Raw genomic sequence first — 19,182 nt, 5'->3', positions numbered from 1 at the left:
AGTTTTATTAGTGGGGTGGCATGAAGAAGGACATAGAAAGGTTCTTGTTTGAATGTCTGAATTGCCAACAAGTGAAGGCCGAACATCAAAGGCTGGGTAGCCTAGCCCAAGACATCAAAATCTCTACTTGGAAGTGGGAAGATGTGAATATAGATTTTATAGTGGGTTTTCCTCATACTCGAATGCGTCATGATTCGATTTGGGTAATTATTGATAGAATGACTAAGTCGGCTCACTTCCTACCGGTTAAGACTTCCTATAGTGCCAAAGACTTGACCAAGTTGTATATTTAGGAGCTGGTGAGGTTGCATCATGTGCTGTTATCCATTATTTTGGATTGTGGTACCCAATTCACTTCTTTATTTTGGAGATCATTTCAAAAGAGCCTCAGCACTAAGGTAAAATTGAGCACTGCATTCCATCCTCAAATGAATGGGTAAGCCGAAAGGATGAGTCAAACACTAGAGGATATGTTAAGGGATTGTGTCTTGGTATTTTAAAGGAGATTGGGATGATCATCTACCTCTTATCAAGTTTGCCTATAATAATAGTTACCACTCAAGTATTGAGATGGCGCTGTTTGATGCTTTGTATGGAAGATGATGTAGATCCCCGGTTGGTTGGTTCGAAGTAGGTGAGATGACCTTATTGGGCCCTGATTTGGTACTTGATGCTTTAGAGAAGGTAATGATCATTAGAGAAAGGTTGAAGATGGCTCAAAGTCATCAAAAGTCCTATTCCGACACTAGAAGAAGGGATCTTGAGTTTAATATGGATGATTGGGTATATCTGAAGGTTTCACCCATGAAGGGTGTGGTTCAGTTTTGTAAGAAAGGGAAATTGAGCCCTAGGTATGTAGGGAATTATAGAATCATGAGACGTGATGGCAAGGTTGCATATGAGTTGGAGTTCCCATTGGAAATGACCATGGTTCATCTCATGTTCCATGTGTCTATATTGAGAAAATGTGTGGGTGATCCTAGTTCCATTTTTCCTCTAAGAGTAGTGAGTTGAAGAAAACTTAACCTATGAAGAAGTTCCGGTTGAAGTTTTGGACCGACAAGTTAAGAGATTGAGGAACAAACAAGTTGCATAGGTTAAAGTCCTTTGGAGAAATCAACAAATCAAAAGTTCTACATGGGAAGCGAAAGCGGATATGATCAAGAGATACCCCATTTTTTTTCCCTCTACCCAAACCTAAGGTATTTAGTTGTCCTTGCTCAATTACTTGAAATCTTTGCATTTCAACTTTTCTTGTTATATGCTTGCAAAATTATTAAATATGTTTCGAACGATGTTTTAAATTGAACTATTGCATTAATGATGATTTATTAGTTTACACTCTACTCTACTCAAACTAAGTCTTTCCTCATTCTAGTACGAATGTTCCCAAGGGGGAGATAATGTAACACCCCCTAAAAATATTGTATACGATGTTCTAATTCTCAATAAAAATGATACAACTTCTATATTTTGGCATAACATTTCATAAGATGGTCCAAATTATGTGGTTCTAATTTTTGCATAACCTCAAAATCTTTACCTACAACTTTTTTGAAGACCATATTTTAAGTTTTGGATTTTAAGTACGTTAAATAAATTAATTGTTGCAAGACATGGTGCTGTGATGAAATAAAGTGTTTGTAGAAGAAAAATCATATCTCACTATAGGATGATCCAAATCGGTTGATTTTAGAATGAAATAAAAATACACTTCTAGAGAAACAATTCATATACAGACACCAAATCCTAATGAAGAAGTTATCTTGTTCAAATGCAGCTTAGAAAAAGGGTAATCCGTTAAAAGAAGGTTCATCTCACCAACCATGGAAAGATGTAGATCCTTTAAAATCACTCATAACATCACAATCTTTTATTAAATTTTCAGATTTTTCTTTATAATTATTTTAATTATTGTTAGGTCCCTCCTTCACTTCTATAAATACCCACCTTATTTCATCATTTTGTTCATAGAGCTTTCTCAAGCAACTGTTCTCTCTATACACTCCTTTGCTTATTCTCAAAATGTAGTTTTAGTTCTTAGTAGTGTAGAAATACTATTCTGGTACTTCATATATTCAGGGTAGTACACAAAATGCTCCGACAAGGAAAAATGGCTAGGATTCAAGAGTGCTCATTAAGTCTTTCTATTGTAAGTAATGCTTCTGATTTCAGGTATGTAATACTTCAATTAGAGTATCCATTCCACTCTTATGCCTAAAGTATTTTGATTATAGGATAAATTATATTTATTTTTTTTAATCTTTACTCTACGGTATGTGAGTTTTCATCCATGGGTTTTTCCACCCATGTAGTCCAAAACTGTTTCAATCAAATCTCTTAATTTCAAGTAAGATTTTCTTATGGGTAATTCTTATTTCTACTTAACAGAATGAAGCATGGTTAAACTAATGATTATTGGTCTATTTTAATGCAAAATGATTTCATGTGTATGAATTGATGGTTTGCAAGTATTTTCTCTATTTAGCTCTTTAAAGATTCTTAAAATTCATGGTGGTTTGTTTAAAGCGTGATTTTTAATTGATTGATTTCAAAATATTTATGCACAATTTCATTTACATTCATGTTTGAAAGTTGAAGTGATTTTAACCCACCTAGTTTTACTATGTTTTCAATGAAGTTTGACTTGAAAGCTTTGACTCAAAATGAATGTATATGAAAGTAATGTCTATGATAAAAAGGGAGTCTTATGAAATGAAAGAATGATGAAATGATATGAATGATGGATTATTTATGCAATAAGGATAATTCTTGCATATTTGAATTACCAAAGGTTTTAATGAGCTATTCTTCTGAATATGATGTTTTGAATTCTCAAGCTATATACTATGACTATTTTGAAGTATTAAACTATTCTGTGGGATTGACTTAGCACCAAATGGGTCAATGAGGTGGGATTCAGTAAGGAAATCCTAGTAGCAACCCTTTGTCTCATTAACTATGTGCCAACATAGGAGCCCTTGTAGGTTTAGGCTAATGGATCCACAAATAGCCCTTAAATTTAAAATTAAAGAAATAAATGAATTTGACGGATTTCTACCTGGCAAGTAGTCTCCTTGGCCAACGTATGGGGTTATGTTTGATTCCATGTAATAGCTCGTATGGTCTTAAATATCGATTATGATCATTTTCCCACAAAATAAATATTTTAAAGGATATATATATGATTAATTATGCATGCATTGCATTATGTTTCATATTACATAAATATTTTAATGTTTTCTCAAGTTCATGCATGCTTACATACTTAGTACATTCAAAGTACTAATGCATACTCTTTTGCCTACATGATATCACAATATAGGGACCGGTGCTCCTCCTCATTCTCATCCATGTAGCTAGTTGAGATTTCATTTGAAGAGTACTTTTGGTGAGTTCCCATATTTCGGGAATAATAATCATTTATTTTTCTAGCGTATGATATGTTGAGATCTTTAGAAACTTACTATGACATTTCTTCCTATTATGATTGAGGGTGAACTAGGGACTTGTCTTAGCCCTGTTAAATCTAAAAGTTTGAGATATTATTGGACATATGTAAGTTGAAGATTTACTGTTATGATTTTTTCTTGTTTATTTATTGTCATTACCTACGAAAAGCTAAAAGAATGCTAAGAGGCTTGCTTGAGGTACTTTTGAATTCCTCATTCACCATGTCACGTATAGACGTCGTGACATCGGATAAATCTAATTAGGTTGTTGATGTACTTAGTAGGTTATCCATAAATAGTTTTTCCCATGTTGAAGAAGGAAAGAAAGAATTGGTTAAGGATGTACATAGATTGGCTCATTTAGGTGTTTGAGTTGTTTATTATAATGAGGGTGGTGTATTTGTACGTAATGACTCAAAATTGTCTCTTGTGGAGGATGTTAAGGCTAAGAAATATAATGATCTAGGTTAGTTAAATTGAAGAAGTTGGTTACCGAAAATGCGATGAGGCTTTCTCCCAAGGGGGAGATTTTGTGCTTCGTTATTAAGGTCGGTTGTGTGTACCCAATGTTGATGGCTAAAGAAAATGGATGTTGGATAAGACCCATAGTTCTTGATATTCGATTCACTCGGGATCCACCAAGATGTATCATGAATTGAGGGAAGTGTATTGGTGGAACGACATGAAGAAGGACATAGCAAATTATTTGGAAATGTGTCCTAATTGTCAATAAGTGAAAGTTGAGCATAAAAAATCAGGAGGTTTGGCTCAAGACATTGAGATTTCTACTTGAAAGTGGAAACATATGAATATGGACTTTGTGACGAGTTGCCTCGTACTAAGAAACAATATGATTCTATTTGGGTTGTTGTGGATTGAATGACTAAGTCTATATATTTTCTACCTGTAAAAACTTCTTATAGTGCCAAAGATTATCCCAAGTTTTATATTAGTGAGTTGGTAAGACTTCATTGTGTTCCCCTGTCTATTATATCGAATCGAGGTGCTCAATTCAAATCACATTTTTGAAAGTCCTTTCAAAAGGGTCTTGGTATGAGAGTGAAGCTAAGTACCTCTTTTCACCCTCAAACCGATAGTCAGGCCATAAGAACTATTCAAATGTTGGAAGATATGTTGATGGCACGTGTCATTGATTTCAAAGAAATTTGGAATGAGCATCTACCATTGATTGAGTTTGCCTACAATAATAGGTATCACTCAAGCATCCAAATAGCTCCTTTTAAAGCTTTGTATGGGAGAAGGTGTAGGTCCCCGGTGGAATGGTTTGAAGTGGGTGAGATCATATTGATTGGTCCCAATTTAGCATTGGGTGCTATATAGAAGGTGAGGATTATAAAATAGAGATTGAAGATGGATCAAAGTTGCCAAAAGTTCTATTTTTACATTAAGAAAAGAGAGCTTGAATTTGACGTGGATGATTAAGTCTATTTGAAGGTTTCACCCATAAAGGGTGCGATACGCTTTGGTAAGAAGGGGATATTTAGTCTTAGATATGTTGGAACCTATAAGAAGTTACATCTGTCAAGGTGTTATGGAGAAATCAACAAGTAGAGAGTGCTACATAGGAAGTGAAAGTGAATATGATGAATCGATATCCATACCTCTTTCCTTCCACTCAAGCCTAAGGTAATAGGTTGTTCTTGCTCAAATCGCCTAAATTCCTATGTTTCAGATTTTCCTATGTCTTTCATATGCATGCATGTTCATGAAGATTAATTTTAAAGTCATATTTTATGCTAAGTTTGAAAATCTCATGTTCTATGAATGTTGATGTGTCTTTGCATTTTTGTTGGGTTGGTAGTCCTCTTTTCGTGTCCTTTCTATGATAGTTGAATCTCATTCGAGCATGAATGATCCCAAAAGGGAAATATTGTAAGACCCCGAAAGTTCAAAGATTGAATCAAGAAATATTTGGAGCAGTTTTGTTATTGTGTCAGTCTATGGATCGACCTACGAGTCATAGGATTTTTTACGGGTTGTATGATGGACCCATAGAAATGGTACTAACAAAGGAATTCCAGTTAAGTATTGAGAGGGTCTATGAGTCAAGTTTACAACTCGTAGATATGTTGACGACTGCATGATTGATTTTGGGAAAAAAATAAAAGTTTCAGGACTTTTGTACGACTCAACAGGACGAGTCGTAGTAGGTTTGATGAGTGGTAGATGGATTCATAGAAGAAGAATAGAGACTCGGTTTTTCAGGGTTTTTTAGGAAAAGCCATTTCTACGACCCGCAAAAATGGTTATGATTCATAAGGACCAGTTGTAGGGTCCTCCGTCCAAGGTTAATGAAGTATATTTTCGTCCTTTCCAATTTTTGTGTTCAATGAATCTAGACATTTTTAGGGAAAATTTCAGAACCTATAAATCCTTTGACCCTTCAAAATTTCCCCTCTATTCCTATTCATTATCTAAAATTCTCTAAGGCAATCAATGAAGTTTCTTTTAAGGTCTTCTACTACAAGTCAAGCTAGGATTTCAAGAACTCAAGTCTTCTTCCCAATTTCAGAATTAGATTCATCAAAGTATGTGGGGTTTCATTCATGGGTCCTGTTCACCCATGAAATCTTAAGGTTCTCCTCAAAAAATTTCTCAATTTCAATTGCTATTTAACCCTAGATTGATGATATTGCATTAGGCTATTTCAATTATATTTTTACTTGGCTTCAATGATTATTACAAATATGATTCTATCTTAATTGCATGATTTCAAGTTATTCTACAAGTACCCATGTATAAAGACATTTTCAATGATAATTTCCATGAACTATGATTATGAACCTCAATGATTTTCAATGCAGGATTTTATGAAAGATGGTTGATACTTATGAATGAATGATGAAGTTATAAATGATGCTTTAATTATGATTCAAGAAGTTATTATGGTGTGATAAGGACAATTCTCACACAATCATGTTAAAGAGGTGATAAGGAAAATTCTCACTAAGTTTATGGATTCTTATGAATCAAGTAATTTAATAAGCTACGCATATGACTATTTTCATGATGATGTAAATGATAAAGTATTAATGTTTTAATAAAATTCTTTTGGGATATAGACTAAGAACCGAGAGGACTTTTAGGTGGGGTTCGGTCTGGTAACCAAAGGTTTGTTACCCAAGGGAATCTTAGTAGCAACCTAAAGTCCCAAACTACATTGCCCCCATAGGTTGCCTTTATGGCATTAGCTAGTGGATCCACATATAGCTCAAGATGTTAAAGATGTTCTCACGGAGTCTATCTTGGCAAGTAGCCTCTCTCTTCTCGATGTGGCAGTTACATCGGATTCCATGTTATAGATCGCATGGTCTTAGATGTTGGTTAAAGGTCTTATCCCACACAAGTTATACGAAATAATGTAAGTTTTACTATGATAATGATGATGCATTGACCACATGCTTTCAACATGATTTCATATATTTTGTAAGTCTTATTTATGCTTTCATTAAAATGATCATGCATCCTATGCCATCTTGCTTATGCTCTATTTTTTATTCATTCATATCTCACATACTTAGTACCTTATATGTACTAATGCATATTTTACCTACATTGTCTCATAATTTAGGGATGGACGATCACGCTACGCATCTTATTCATGGCTAGACCTTACTATATTCTAGAGTTGGTTGGTGAGTCCTCATTCATCGGGGACAAGACTTTCTTTCCCATTATTCCTTTTGACTCTTTTATGTTAGGATGACCTAGGAGCTTGTTCCTAAGCCCCCGTCTAGTTACATAGAGGCATGTTTAGACATAGACTTGATGTAGTCCATTCTTGGACATATGACTTGAGTTTATTTTTATTCTTGGACTTCTATGATTGAGATGTTTCTTCCTTATTTCATTATGTTTTACTTGACCTTATGAATGTAATGTATTCTAAGAGGTTTGATTGGGATCCTTCGTGTTCCCGATCACTATGTCACTCCTAGAGTCAGGCTTGAGGTGTGATATCGAGAAATAAAATGATAGTGGAATTCATGAGGTGCCTATTAGTACTACAAGGATTCTACAAACTCTTGTTACTCAACCTTTCCCCACCTTTATGGAAGAGTTTACAAATACTATTATTATGCTAGTCAGTTGATGGTTGCTCATTCTAGCTATCAGGGCACTCTATTCACTAGCTCTAGTTCCCCAAAATCTTCATTTTCTATGAGGATCAGAGATTTCTTAAGAATGAATCCACCAGTCTTCACGGGGTCTAAGGTAGAGGAAGATCCAAAACTTCATTAATGATACATGGAAGATTCTTAAGGCTATACATGCTACCGGGATCGAAGGAGTTGAAAACTTATTTCTTACCAGCTCAAGATGTAGCTAAATGAAGGGGAGCCTTGGAGTAACTGGTAAAGTTGCTGCCATGTGACCAGGAGGTAATGGGTTCAAGCCTTGGAAATAGCCTCTGGCAGAAATGCAAGGTAAGGCTGCGTACAACAGACCCTTGTGGTCGGGCCCTTCCCCGGACCCTGTGCATAGCGGGAGCTTAAGTGCACCGGGCTGTCCTTTTTTTTCAAGATGTAGCTAATGTTTGGTATAATTAGTAGGGGGATAGTCGTGGTGAGGATTCTGAACCATTGTTTAGGATGACTTTGAATAGGCATTCTTGGATCACTTCTATTCTCAAGAGCTGAGGGAGGCAAAGGTAGAAGAGTTTGTGAATTTGAAACGTGAAGGGTTAATGATGAAGGAGTACAACTGCAAGTTCATTCTGTTATCTAGATATGCTCCAAAAATGGCTTCAGATGTGAGATAAAAGATGAGTAAGTTTGCCTCTAGATTGGGAAAACATGTGAAGAAAGAGTGCAAAACCACTTTATTGATTTCAAATATGTATATCTCTAGACTTCTGATTTATGCCTAATAGGTTGCGAAAGATAAGAAGAGGGATAGCTAAGAACACCATAATAAGAGGGCGAATTTTGCATGAGCCCAGTCATTAGAAAAATGGGAATAACAATCGGTAGTCTTTCTAGAAGAGGTCATTTGGGCATGCACCATCATCAGTAAGTACACCGGCACTGAGTAACAAAAATATTCAAAGGTATGAGAATAATCAAAACTCAAAGTTCTCATTCCTAGGGTAGCATGGATCTAGGTTCTTCTCAAAATTTGGCTTGTGGTAAGTGTAGGAGACTCCATCTTGGAGAGTGTCTTGATTAAACAAGTGATTCTTACAAGTATGGAAAGATATGCCATTTCCAAAGGTATTGCCTGATTGAAAATCAAGGTAATGATAGGCAATAAGAGCTCAGTCTTCATCAGCAGCATTTTCAAGAAGGGTTTCCCAGAGGGATACCACTTCAGGAGTAGGTGGAGGTTCAAACCATCTGTATGCTATGACTAGTTTCCAAGATTAGGAAAATTCATCAGACATTGTCACTCGTATAATTAAAGTCTTTTCTCTTGATGTTTATGCCTTACTTGATCCAGGTGAAAATTTGTCTTTTGTGACTCTTGATATAGCCGTGAAGTTTGGGATTGATCCCAAATGCCTTCTACAACATTCTACTTTTATTTGTTTGTCTATCCTTGCTAAGAGAGCCTATCGAGATTGCACAATCTTTGTCTATCATAAAGATACCATATCTGACTTAGTCGAGTTACACATGGTGTATTTTAATGTCATTCTAGGCATGTATTGGCTTTATTCTTGTTATGCCTCCATTGATTGTAGAAATCGAGTAGTCAAGCTTTAGTTTAACAATGAGCCAGTCTTAGATTGAAAAGGGAGTCCAGTAGTGCCTAAGGGTCATTTTAACTCATACCACAAGACCAGAAAGTTATTTTCCAAGAGATGTATCTATCACATTATTTGAATTAGAGACTCTACTATTGAAACACCATTCCTTCAGTCAGTTTTCGTAGTAAATGAGTTCCCAGAAGTCTTTCTCGATGATCTACCTAGAGTCTTTCCGAATAAAGAGATAGACTTTAATAGATATCCACCCGATACTCATTGTATCTCTATTTTGTCATATAAAATGGCTCTAGCTGAGTTGAAAGAGTTAAAAAAATGTTGAAAGATCTCTCAATTAAGAGTTTTATTAGGCTGAGTATCTCAACTTGGGACGCTCCTGTCCTTTTTTACTAAACAAATTTGGTTTTCTTAGAATATGTATTGAATACCGTCAATTGAATAAGGTTACCATAAAGAATAAGTATTTTCTTTCTAGAATAGATGACTTGTTTGACCAACTTCAGGGTGCCATTTGTTTTTCCAAGATAGACCTCAGATCAAGCTATCATTAGTTGAAAGTGAGAAAAAGTGTCATCCCAAAAATATCTTTTACAATCTGTTATGATCATTATGAGTTCCTTATTATGTTTTTTGTTTGACTAATTATCCTACAATATTCATAAATCGAGAAATTTAATCAGTACGTGGACATGTTTGTTATCGTGTTTATCGACAACATCTTGATCTACTCTAGAAATAAGGAAAAACATGCAAATCATCTCAAAATTGCTGTCCAGACTCTCAATGATCGGGAGTTATATGCTAAGTTTTTGAAGTGTGAGTTTTGGTTAACATCTATGGAATTCTTGGGCCACATTGTACCTGGAGAAGGTATTCGAGTTTATTCGCAAAAGATTGAAGCAGTAAAGAATTGGCCAAGACTGATATCCTCGATTGACAAAAGGATTTTCTTGGGTTTGGTTGGTTACTACATAAGGTTTGTGGATGTATTTCATCTCTATCAAATAAGTTGACCTAGAAGAATACTAAGTTTCAATAGTCAGAAGAATGTGAAAAAAACTTTCAAGAATTAAAGACTAGATTCACTACTGGTCCAGTATTGTCCCTACCCGAGGAAACAAATCGTTTTATTTTTTTTACTATGATGTGTCCAGAGTTTGTCTTGGTTGTATTTTGATGCAGAAAGGTAAGGTTATAGCTTCTGCCCGTAGACAACTTAAGATTCATAAAAGGAATTACCTGACTCGTGATCTCGAGTTGGCAGATATAGTATTTGCACTAAAAATATGGCATCACTATCTCTATGGAGTGTGTGTGAAAGTGTTCACTGACAAGAAGACTCTTCAATATGTATTTAGTCAGAAAGAAGTAAAACTGAGATAAGAAGGTGGCTTTAGTTGCTCAAGGATTATGATATGAGCATTCTCTACCATTAAGGTAAAGGTAATGTTGTTGTTGATGCTCTTAACTAGCAATCCATGATAGTACTTCTCATGTTGAGGAAACAAAGAAAGAGTTGGCTAAGGAGGTGCACAAGCTTGCACGTTTGGGAGTTCACCTTTTAGACTCAGACTTAGGTGGTGTCATTATTTAGAATAGGGATAAATCATCATTAGGTGTGGAAGTGAAGGAAAAGAAGGAAAAAATCCCTATCCTACTTTAGTTAATGGAAATAAGAATAAGGTGATGGTTTTGGAATAGGGGTAGATAACGTGTTGAGGTATCAAGGTAGATTGTGTATTCCGAATGTTAATGGTCTCTGAGGTAGGATCATGGAGAAGACCTATAGCTTTAGATATTTGATTCATCCAGGCTCTACAAAGATGTACCATGACTTGAGGGAAGTCTATTGGTGGAGTGGTATGAAGAGAGATATTACAGATTTTGTTTCTAAATGCCCGAACTGACAGCAAGTCAAAGTTGAGCACCAAAGTCCATGTAGTGTGGCTCAGAATATAAAGCTTCTAGAGTGGAAATAAGAGATGATCAATTTTAATTTCATTACATTCTTATCATGATCTCACCGACATCATGATTCAATTTAGGTGATTATAGATTGGATAACCAAATCAACCTATTTCTTACCAATTAAAATTACAGATTCAACAAAGGACTATGCTAGATTGTACATCCACGAGATAGTCGACTTCATGGAGTTCTTTTATCTATCATTTCGGATAGAGGTTCTCAGTTCACCACCCAAATTTGGAAGTCATTTAAGAAAGGTCTAATTTTAAAGGTGAATCTTAGTACGACATTCCATTCTCAGATAGATGGTCAGGCAGAACATACAATTAAGACTCTAGAGGACATGTTTAGGGCATGTGTTATTGATTTTAAAGGTAATTGGGATGACCACTTGCTTTTTATAGAGTTTGGGTACAATAATAGCTACCAATCGAGTATTCAAATGGTTCCTTATGAGGCTCTTTATGGGCAAAAATGTAGATCTCCAATTGGTTGGTCCGAGGCTGGTAAAGCTGTGTTAATAGGACCAAATCACGTAATGGAGAAAGTGAAAATCATTCAAGAAAGGTTGAAAACATCACAAAGTTGTCAAAAGTCCTACACTGATATAAGGTGAAACGTTAGAAAGTTTAAAGTGAATGATTGGGTATAATTGAAGGTTTCACCCATGAATGGCGTCATGAGATATAGAAAGAAAGCAAAGCTCAGTCCCTGTTATATTAGTCCCTACCGAATTTCAAAGAGAATTGGTAATATAGATTATGAGTTAGAGCTACCATTAGAGTTAGCGGTTGTTTATCTAATATTTCATATTTCTATCCCTAAGAAGTTCCTATGAGATCTTTCCCTCATTGTCCCTACAGAACGTATTGATGTGCAAGATATCTTGTCTTATTAAGTGATTCTAATTCAAATTATAGATCGTCACATTCGCAAATTAAGGACAAAAGAGGTTGTATCAGTCAAAGTTCTATGGAGAAATGAGTTTATTGAAGAGGCTACATAGGAAGCCAAAGAAGATAAGAAAGCTAGATACCCTCATATGTTTGTTTTTCCTAGTGTTGATGTTAAAGGTAATAGTCTCTTTTTTCATCATAGATTCAGTGTCTATTCGTGTGTTTGAATGTTTTAGTTCTTAAATTATATTCGTGACTTGTGTAAATTCTTAGTTTGGTCATCATTCGAGGATAAAATATCCCAAGGAGGAAATATTTAGCACTCCAAAATATTCTAAAGTTATATTAGTCCAAAAACCTAGAGAAAAAGTTAAGGTTTTGCAGTAGGTGACTTTTTACTGATGCCACCTACGGCTTGTAAAAGCTTTCACAGACCATATGCGGGCTCGTGAAGTCAAACCTTAAAGACTGCCTTTAGGTGTTGAGGTCTACGGACCAAGTCTATGGGCCATAGAAGCTTCCATGGTTCATAGACCTGACTAGTAGACTAAGTCTTGAGATTTGGCCATTCAAATGTGTAGGACTGGTAGGGTCTATGACTCATTGAAGGGTCTACAGATGGTGAAAGGTCATGTAGACCCAATTTAAGGGGACCCCTCGCTCAATTCATCTTCTACAATCATCCCTACCACCTCTAGAAGGGTCTAGGGACCGAAAAATGTTCCGTAGACCCAATCTTAGATGACCAGTCCTAGTACCCTTCCTAATATCATGCAGGACGGTCCATAGGGAGGTCTACAACCAGTAGAACAATCTATAGGTCCCAACTTTAGATACCCCATTACTTCAATCAACCTTCTATGATAGGGCTTCTAAAGCTTGTAGAAGCTTCTAAGGACCGTAGAAGGGGCCTCTATAGATGAATTTAACAAAATTTAATAAACTGTACGCCGGTTTTTTCCCACCCTTTACCATTCCAGGACTTGACGTTTTCGGGCCTAATTAAGTCATATATTAGTGGCATTAAACACTTTTTCCCTCATAATCACTCTCAAGAATTAGAACAAGGATTTACGAGTAGAAAAGCTAGGGTTCAAAGCGTGTTCTTGGAGTTCTTCAAGAATCTAGATCTTCCAAGTATGTAAGGCTAATAATAGTGTTGGACTGAGTTCGTCCTTACGCCCTACATCTAAATTTAATCAGCAAAATTCTATCCTAGGGCTTTTAACCCAATCCTTTTATTGACATTCGAGTTTATATGATTCCTTGTTGTTGAATTCAATTCTCTATCGTTAAGTTTATGATTCCTTATATGATTCTAGTTATTAAATGTTGTTCATGCTTATTTTTAAAATGAACCCTATGTGAGTTGTTGAAGGTGTCACAACCCAAGCTTAGTGCTCAAACGTGACATGGCGACCGAGATTATGAGGAATCCCAACCAAGCCATTGTAACATACATCGCATACTAAAATTAACAAGATAAGCGGAAGTAACAACTCAAAAGTGAAGTCTAAGAGATAGGAATACTCAATAGGTGCCCAAAATAGACTACATCAAATTAATGTCTAAACATGCCTCTAAATCTATGCTTGATGGGGGCTTAGGAAAAGCTCCTTGCTCACCGAATAAAAGATAAAGTCAAAGTAGTAATATGAAAATAAAGTCATGTTCTCGAAGGAATGAGGACTCTCCAACTCTTTGATAACTAAAGCAACTCTAGCCATGAATAGGATGGTCATCCTCCGCTCCTACATTATGAGACAATGTAGGCAAAATATGTGTTAGTATATATAAGGTGCTAAGTATGTGAGATATCCTTCCAGCAAGGTCAAAAGAGGGGTTGTAGTAAGGCAATCCTTTAACTCTTGGAAACTCTTCTCACAGGATTCCGACCATTGAAACTTCACCTTCTACTGAGTCAACTTAGTCAAAGGTGACAAGATCAATGAGAACCCTTCTACAATTCTCCTATAATATCCGGCTAGGTCCAAGAAACTTTAAATATCCAAAGGGGACAACGGTCTAGGCCTATTCTTAACCGCCTCAGTTTTCTCATGATCAACCATAATCCCTTCACTGGACACAATGTGACTAAGAAAAGACACCTTCATCAACCAAAACTCACACTTATTGACTCGGTAAATAATTGCTTGTCCTTGAGAGTTTGCAATACAATCCTCAAGTGATTAGCATGCTCCTCCTCATTCTGAGAGTGAACCAAAATATCATCAATGAACACAATTACAAATATATCCAAATATTATTTGAACACCCTATTCATCAAGTCCATGAATGTCGCTGGGGTATTGGTAAAAAAAAAAGACATAATTAAGAACTCATAGTGACCATACCTTGTTCAAAATGCCATTTTGGGGACATCACACTCCCTCACCCTCAATTGGTGATAGCCGGAATAGAGATTAATCTTAGAGAAATAACTCGCTCCTGGCAATTGGTAAAACAAATCATCTATCCTCGGAATTGGGTTTTTATTCTTGATAGTTACTTTGTTCAATTGTTGGTAGTCAATACACATGTGTAGAGAACCATCCTTATTTCTAAAAAAAACAAACGGGAGCACCCCATGGGAATATACTTGGCCTAATGAATCCTTTGTCCAACAAATCTTTTAATTGATTTTTTAACTCTATTAGTTCCACCGGAGCCATTGAGTAAGGAGGGATATAAATGGGTTGAGTACCCGAAATCATGTCAATGCCAAAGTCAATCTCTCTTTCGAGAGGAACACTGGGTAGATCATCAGGAAAGACCTCCAGAAATTCATTAACAATTCATATCGACTCTAAAGTATGGGCATTGGAATTTGTATACCTAACCCTTAAAATATGGTAGATGCAACCCTTGAAAATCATTTTTCGAGCTTTAAGGCACAAAATTAATAAACCTTTGAACATAGAACTACTACCCTTCCATTCTAGGACCATCTCATTTAAAAATTTAAACTTAACTACTTGGGTTCTACAATCAATAGAAGCATAGCATGCTATAGCCAATCCATACCAAGGATAATGTCAAAATCGGTCATCTCAAGCTCAACTATATGATATAGAGTAACTTTATGGAAAAACTAAAACCGAACAACTTCCATAAACTCTTTTGGCCACAACCAACTCATCTACATGAGTATTTACGAAAAAAGGCTTTAATAATATTTTGGGGATAAAATAAAATGTGATGGCCACATAAGAAGTAACAAAAGACAAATTTGCACTCGGATCAAGTAATGCATAATTATCATTGTAGAAGACTAGTAACATACCGGTAACAACATCGAGAGTCTCCTCCACTTTTTACCTATCATGAAAAGCATAAAACTGTTTGTTGAGTTGACCATCTTTTGGTTGACTTGAGTACCTTGAGCAACTTGTCCTTGAGAATGACCATCTTTAACCTAACATTTCTTATCATGATGACCTAGCTTGCCACATCAATAACAAACATTTAAATCCGCAAAACACTCACCCTTGTGGTTCTTGCCACACTTCTTGCATACGGGGGTCACTTGACCAATAGAAGTACCTCCTGGAGGCTTAGGGTTGGGTACCCTATTCTTGTTAAACCTTGAAGTAGTGGCATATGAAGATCCTTTTCCGAAATACCTTTGGCAAAAATGAGGACGCCCACCACTTCCATACCTATCATGAGAGGAGTCACCACCATCGATCCTTGCCCTCTTGGACTCCCTAGTACTTTTCTTCTTAAGTTTTTCACCCACTATTTGCTTCGCATAAGTCATAATTCTAGAGATATCAATTTTATGAAACAACATGGACATCTTACACTCCTTAGAAATTACATCCGACACACCCAACAAAAACTTGCTCATACGAGCTCTTGGGTCGACAACCATGAACGGAACATATTTCAACAATTGGGTAAACTTGAGGGCATACTCCCTTACACTCATACCACCTTGATTAAGGTTGATGAATTCTTGTATCTTGGTCTCCCTCAACTCCAATGGGATAAAACGATCAAGAAACACTTCTTTGAACTCCTCCCAAGTCACGGGATCTACCTCTCTAGGCCTTTTGCTTTTCTATTGATCAAACCAAATTTGAGAAACACCCTTTAATTGATATGTAGACAACTCCACCTTCTCAACGGGGATAACCCCCATGATTTCCACAATCTTGTGAATGTTGTCAACAAACTCTTATGGATCCTCTTCCACCTTGGAACCCCAAAACACCAGAGGATTCATACTCATGAAATCGTGAACTCTAGTTTCCACCGTACCCATATTTGGGTTCATGGGAGAAACCACCAAATGGTTGGCTTGAGCAAGTACTTAAAAGGCAGCTTAAAACTCGACATTAGAGACTTGGTCATTCAAGCGAACATTCGAAGCTTGTTGCTCCTCTTCAACCACATTCCTTCTAGCGGAGTATCTTCATAGAGGCATTTTCTGAAAATCGCAATGAACATTAGAGGGATAGACTTAGAGTACCACTCTACCGCACGACATGAATTATGAAAGAAGTGAGATTTTCCAAATACATTTCATAGCCTCATATTGATGGATGTGGTGTGCTTCACACCAATGAAAAAGACTCTACTTAACTCGGCATGTTAGACTCCCTAGGACACTCCTAAATATTTTGCTCTTATATCATGTTTGTCATAACCCAAGCCTAGGGCTTAGACGTGACATGACGATTGAAATTATGAGGGATCCCAATCAAGCCATCTTAACATACATCTCCTACATAAGGTAAAAAACTTAACAAGATAAGCAGAAGTAACAACTCAAAAATGAGGTCTAAGAGATAGGAATACTTAATAAGTGCCCAAAATAGACTACATCAAAGTAACATCAAAAGATGCCTTAAAATCTATGTTTGATGGGGTTTAGGACAAGCTCCCAGCTCACCGAATTAAAGAGAAATTCAAAGTAGTAATATGAAAAGAAATTCATGTCCTCGATGGAATGAGGACTCACCAACTCTTTGATAACTAAAGAAACTCTAGCCACAAATAGGATGGTCGTCGGCCACTCTTACATTATGAGTTAATGTAGGGAAAACATGTATCAGTACATAGAAGGTACAAAGTATGTGAGAAACAAGTAAAGAAACGTGAACAATATAGCATAAGATGCAAGACCAACATAATGAACATGATTAAGGCTTAAAAACATTTGAAAACATATGCAAACTTATGGTCAATGCATCATAAAACTTCATAGTAAATCTCATAGCTTAACATTCAACTTGTGTGGGATAAGAACTTTAACCAACATCTTAAGACCATGCAAGCTATAATATGAAATTCGATGTAACTCCCACATTGAGAAGAGAGAGGCTACTTGCCAAGGTAGACTCCATGAGAAATAACTTTAACTCAATAGTTATATATGGATACACTAGCTAGACCATAAAGGCAACCTACATGGGCAACATAGTTTGGGACTTTAGGTTGCTACTAGAATTTTCTTGGGTAACTAACTGCGTTATCAGAATGAACCCCACCTAAAAGTCCTCTCGCTGTTTAATTAATATCCTAACAGAATTTATTAAAATATGATCATAACATTATATTGAAAGATAGTAACTACCTATTAATCCATCTTTATAAAATATATTACGAGTCACTCATTAACTCTAGTGATACATAAGAATCCATAATGTCGATGAGAATTGTCCTTATCACCATATTTAAAAATAATTAAGTGAGAATTCTACTTATCACACCATAATAGCTATCTTGGATCATAATTGATCATCATGATACTTTCATCATTAAATCATAAATCTCATCTTCATTTGTGAAAACTTTCTTTTAAACATCATTGAACTCATGATCAATTCATGAAAATCATCTTTAACTTCACAACCATAAGTGGAAATAGCTTTATGTATAGGCATTCATAATTCAACTTAAATTCATGCAATTCATGTAGAAACATGCTTGAAATAATCATTGATAACAATTAAAAACAAAATTGAAATAGCTCAATGCAATTCATCAAAACTAGGGCTCATAAATAATTTGAAATTGAAGAATAACTTTGAGGAAACCATGGGACTCTATGGGTGAAAGGAACCCTTCGATAAATCCCCACATACCTTGATTGAAATCACTTAGAATTGAAGAGAAACCTTGATGAAAATATGAAACCCTAGCTTGTAACTTGAAGAGGAACTTTGAGAGAATTGAGTTCTTGCCTTAGAGAAATTTGACGAGTCATTTAGAATAGAGGGAAAATTGAAGAATTGAACTTATATAGACTTTGAACTTGGCCATAAAAGTGTCTAGAATCATTGAACCGGACTTGATAATGACACTAATTATTCTGAAATTTGAACGTACGAAATGCCTTCTAGGAATTGTAGAAGTAGTGACGAGTCATCAAGATGACTTGTCCTGCAGGTTTTGGAAAAGACCTAAAATTCGAGTCTCTGAACTTTTCTTATGAGTTGTCATTATAGCTCATCGTTATGATTACAATTCATAATCTTGAAACGTCATGCAGGTCTAAAAATATACAAGTTTAAGGGTCTCTGAAGTTGTGAAACGAGTTGTCCTTACAACTCATCATTATGATTACAAGTCATAATCTTGACACATCCTCCAGGTCTAAAAATATACAAGTTTGAGGGTCTCTGAAGTTGTGAAATGAGTTATCCTTACAACTCGTCAACATAACTATGAGTCATAATGTTGAGTCGTAGGACTCCTCTTGAGTTTGGTTCTAGATAGTTCTCGAAAGGTCACTCTAGAATCACTTTTATGAGTCGTAGAAAGCTCTACAAGTCGTAGAGTGACTCATAAACATCAAGTCAGTCCAAAATTTAGAATTTTCTCCTTGGTTTCATCTTTTTGACTTCTGGGATATTACAGAAGGTCTTACATTTCTATACATTATGCATTGTTTTTAGTTAAAGTAAAAGTATTTCAAACCTATGAGTAAAAGAAGAGTTTTAAGAGAACATGAGTGTCTCAAGTACATTAATTGATTTTGAGTTTTTGCATCACTATTCATTAAGCATGATTTTTAGAGTTTTAAGTGAGTTATTTTGAACTTATCATCAAGAATAAATTTTGAGGGAACTTTAATGGTTCCAAATGCATTACTTGTATTGAGAATATCATGACTATTTTGAAAGAAAGC

Source organism: Solanum dulcamara, chromosome 7 (assembly GCF_947179165.1).
Source record: "Solanum dulcamara chromosome 7, daSolDulc1.2, whole genome shotgun sequence".
NCBI classification, from domain to species: domain Eukaryota; kingdom Viridiplantae; phylum Streptophyta; class Magnoliopsida; order Solanales; family Solanaceae; genus Solanum; species Solanum dulcamara.
Note: the sequence above shows the minus strand (reverse complement) of the source record.